This window comes from Sinocyclocheilus rhinocerous, unplaced genomic scaffold (assembly GCF_001515625.1).
Source record: "Sinocyclocheilus rhinocerous isolate Xijiao unplaced genomic scaffold, SAMN03320098_v1.1 scaffold886, whole genome shotgun sequence".
NCBI classification, from domain to species: domain Eukaryota; kingdom Metazoa; phylum Chordata; class Actinopteri; order Cypriniformes; family Cyprinidae; genus Sinocyclocheilus; species Sinocyclocheilus rhinocerous.
The window spans coordinates 463239-468491 of record NW_015631204.1 but is presented as its reverse complement, the minus strand read 5'-3'; positions in this window follow the sequence as shown (position 1 = coordinate 468491).

Here is a 5253-nt window from a genome sequence, read left to right as displayed (position 1 = left end):
TGTGCGTCACTTCTGAGCGGCGCATGCGCAAAGCTGACCTCATACGTCATTCCCCCGTAACTGCTTCTGTTTACAACAGTGAGCGCAAGCTAGATGCGTATAAAGGATTCGTCTGAAAGAAGAAAGTCATGTACACCTAGGATGCCTCGAGGGTGAGTAAAACGCAGCCTAATTTTCATTTTTGGGTGAACTAACCCTTTAAAAGGCATTTGAGAGCTGGTTTGGAAGCGTTTATCTGTTCTGCGGCCAAACCACAAGCTGTCATCAACTCTCTGCAGTGACTGATGGCCGTTTGCAAAGTCTGAAATGGATCTGAAGCCTGCAGCATTTTGACATATGTCTGCTGTCTGGATTACAGTATGACTGCTGTATGTTTAGTCTAATGGTAACGCTGAGCTGAACGGTGGACATCTGATATCTCACTCATCCACCAGTACAGCCTCTGCGAGTACAGATGCAACAGAAATGTCGCTGCCGCATTGCAATCATATCCAACTGTCAGTGGGACACTAATGATACATGGTTTCATCTGTCGTTTTTTTATAACTTCTGGACCCCTCAGGTTGAGGTAATGTTTGGCAGGAAATGCGTGTGATATATTGACACGGTGCTGGGTTACGTGATATTTTACATCATAAATCATAATCGTATCGTGTGTATGTTGGTGCACCTTTAATTGCTGAGCACAATACACAATTTAATCTGCATTACATAACCTACTGTAGCAATCACGTGTTTACTTCAGAGGATATGTTCAATTTAATGAGTGTTATTAAAACATATCAATCATATTTGGTTAACCACACAGGTAGAACTGGGTAGTAACTGATTACATGTCATGTGGATTATGTAATCAGATTCCAAAAATTAAGTACTTGTAATTAGATTAAATTACTTCTTTAAATACTCGTTATCAGACTACAGTTACTATTTTTATTTATTACATGATTGTATATTATTCACACAATAGCAATAAATTAATTCTCCCTAATTTCTCTTTTTCATCTATTAAATGTTTTAAATGTTTCTTTCTAAAATAGCCTACCGGTAACATTCAGAAATTCTTCCAGTTTTGTGGACATTCACATAAAAAAATGCAAAATTTTAAAATACACAAATTCATGTTATTTTTATATTTTTTATTTTTCATGTTATATTTCTAATTTACATGTAATGCATGTTTTTTGTCATCTCAACATCCTTCACCTAATATATTTTCTTGAAGTACCCTGAGATTTTAAAATAAATATTTTAAGAATTAAGTATTATATATTTGCATGTTGGTTCTCTGTTGGTTAATGGTCACATGCAGGTAAAGAAATTAAATATATATATATTTTTTGTGTGTGTGTGTGTGTGTTTTATTTTGATTGGTGTTATTCTAAAATTACTTATTTAAATTTTTCAATTTTTATGATTTAATTCATTATTAGCTTTTCATTTAAACTCATAAAGCCTCTGCAGTTTATTTACAAACCCCAGTTTGGGAAACCTTGAAGTAACGTAATGTTTAATGCACTTCATGTTATTAATTACAACAAATGGAATGTATTTTCTTACTCTTTGTATTTTTATATCAATATGTATGAAATTATCCTATTTAAATCAATGTGATAAACAACTTGGGTAAAAAAAAAAGGGGAAAAAAGTAATCAAAAAGGTAGGCTGATTACATTACCTAAAATATGTAATGTGATGGATTACGTTACTAACTGCAATTTTTATGTAATTTGGAATCAGTAACGGACTACAATTTCTGAGTAATCTACCCAGCTCTGCACACAAGTTAGCATTAACAAACCAGTAAAGTTAGTCGAAGATATTTTGTGTAGCCTATTTACAGAGATAGATAGATAGATAGGTAGGTAGGTAGATAGATAGATAGATAGATCATCAAAGCAGACACAAGCCATTTTGGTTGGCTGAATGGACGGATCAGGTTAACATAAGCTCCTGTAAAAGTCAATGGCAGCCGGATTGAACTGGCCGGAGCTGTAAGGCGAGAGAGCTGCGGACACGGATAGGACGGCCCGCACTCCCTGTGAACTCCACTTCACAGCCCGGGGCTGAATGTGCCCTGATAAAATATTTCAACACTCCCAAGTATGTATGTTGAGAAGTAAGCGCACACGCAGAGCTATTAGGTAGCCGCTCAGGCCGCCTCCGTCGTAGGCCAGTCCAAACCAGTTCTTGTTTATAACTGGCACAGTGGCCGCCCTTGTATCAACAACTGCAAGCGAGCGAATGAGACTTGCACACAGTGTCACTGCATTAAATACAAGCATGACTCATTTGCATGGTGCGCTTGAGGTCAAAGTTGCCAAAAAAAAACAGAATTATTGTTGCCCTTGCTTATTTTGCTGCTTAATGCTTAATAATTTTGAAAGCTCAGATGTGAGAGTAAAGCTTTGATGCAGCTTGATAACAAAATACTTTTTTTTAGATAAATTCAACGAAAAATCAAAAGACTAAATTAAAACATCACAAAAGAGAGAAAAAAAAATGCTACAAATAATAAAACTAGTGAATCAGATTTTAACATGATTCAAAATGTTGATCCTGAAGCAAAAGCAATGCTATGATTTATTATTTTCATAATATAATTACACGAGTTCGCCTGCCCAAACAGTCCTGATGGTTAATGGTAAATGAACTTGGCTTGCTGTCCTTAATGGAGGCTCGAACCCAAGGCTCGGCTTGAGCGCCGAGTTCAACCCCCCATTGCGGTACTACCTAGACGGAGACAGACAGAAATAGAGGAGGAGATGGGGAGGTGGAGGGATGCCAGAAGAATTGACGCTGTGACGGCGCAATGAGAGCTGCTTATATAGGCTTGTAATGATGATTGACAAGACTGAATGATTAGGCTCCTCCCGAACCTATGTTTGGAACTTAATATAATATAATATAATATAATATAATATAATACAACATTTTAATGTTATTATATTTATAATTGATATAATTCGCAAAAGTAATGCTATATTTTATTAGTGATATTTATATTCAATATTTTATAATAAAATTATTTAATGTACTAATATTATTTAATGTACTAATAGATTTATAACTGATATGATTTGTTTAATATAATATATAAATCATATCAGAATCCTTTCAGAGACTTTGCAGGTGGCAGCCAGTCAGAAGCCGATCTGGCACTCCTGCACCAATGGCATTGCAGAATGTCTGTAAAAGGGGGCGGGGCCTGCATTGCTGACCACTGGTTACACTGACTCAGCTGAAATGTCGCGTGTCAGGACTGACCCCTCTGGCAGCAGAGTCACCGACGGACCATCTCTGACTCGCGGAGCACGTCCCTTCTTAGAAACATGTCCCGCCGCTTCTGGACTAATGTTACAGTTATGAAAGTGTCCTCCATTCCCATATTTAGATCCATGACATTATGTAAAAGGGGAGAGAAGCATCTTCACGCACTTCTGTGTTTTCACCTGTTGCGAAAGAAAAACTGTGGTATCATGGGTGAATTATATTTGTTTTAGGGCTTCTTTTTAGATATTTTAAAGGGGCCATCGGATGCAAAACTCACTTTTACATGTTATTTGAACATAAATGTGTGTTGGCAGTGTGTGTACACAACCAGCCTATAATGATAAAAACCCACCCAGTGGTATTTTTTAATCTCTAAAAATAATATCCCCTTTTTCAAATCAAGCCATTCTCAGCTTCTTGTCTGTGCGACATCACACAGGCCAAGGCCACTCCCACGATAGTTGATTGACACGGCCGTCTTACCTTAGACCCGCCCTGAGTGAGCTGTAACAGTCCGACTGCCATTGTTTCGACGCCGGAGCAGGGACGTAGACAAGAATGGCTCCTAAGTGATTGAGGTGTTTTGTTGTTGGATGTAATAATGAACATAGCAGTTGTCATTTACTCCCGACATCTGAGCCGCTGAAGACGCAGAGGATTAACGTTACTTTCGTTTTTGAAGGGAATGCGCCCTCCGATCTACCTAAATGCGTCTATGTTCGCGCAAATCATTCGTGATCCAGCTTCACCTACAGATGAAGTGAGTATAAGGGTTTCTTATGAATCTTTGCAAATCGCCTTTCCTAATAATGTGCTAGTTAGCAAGTTTCGCGGCTAAATGCAGCTAAATGCGGCTAAAGTAAACAGGATGGCTCGTCACCCCACAGAAGAGAGGGGCGGAGTCAGCAGAGCTCATTAGCATTGAAAGGGAAATGCAACAAAACGGCTTGCTTTGAAAAAAAACTAATTTTAACAAGGTAAAAAGGGTGTTGTTTTACACTACCATTGAGAAATTTTAAACAAAGTATGTTATAGACTTTTCATTAAGACCCTAAAGAATCATATCACCTTGTGGAAAATGGGCATCCAATGACCCCTTTAAGCTCAAATTCCTTGCTTTGTGTTTCAGCTCCTTCACAGAATATTCAAAACAGACATTCTTTCGTCTGCTCGTCTAGACTTTGGCATATGTTCTGTTTCATATGTGTTGAAGCGTGTACGGCAGATTAAACCCTGCACACAGAGCGCAGATGACGCAGGCTGATAGTTTTCCTCAGGTTAATCCTGCAGTGCTGTAACACCTGCCACATGCACAGCCTGCCACAGGTCTTGTCAAGTTCATCACCTAAAGTACCTATCGAACATGTCTGGAGACACTTGAATTATTGAGACTTGTCATGAAGAGCCTAGGGCGAAGATTTTACATAATCATCGCGTTCTGTTAAGACACACTTCTCACCCAGTTCTACTTGATCCTCTACTTGTGTGTTGGAAAGAAGAAGGGTGGTGTTTTTGGGCCAATTATAGTGGAGACCGGGGCTAGTTGTCACATGGGTTACACTACCGGTAAAAAGTTTGAAATAATTAAGATTTTTTTAATGGTCTTGAAAAGAGTCTCTTAGGGTCACCAAGGCTGCATTTATTTGATCAAAATATCAGTAAAAACAGGAATATTGTGAAATATTATTACAATGTTAAATAACTGGTTTCTATTTGAATATATTTTTAAAATGTAATTTATTCCTGTGATGCAAAGCTGAATTTTCAGCATCATTACTTCAGTCTTCAGTGTCACATGATCCTTCAGAAATCATGCTAATATACTGATTTGCTGCTCAAAAAAAATATTTATTTTCTTGTTTGGATGTTCGTTTCAAACACATAGTCCCCATTCTGTAGCCTACATACAGTGTGACAACATTTCCTGATTTTAGGGCATGTTGTCACCAAAAGTGAAAGAAATTAGTCTTTTTGTAGCCA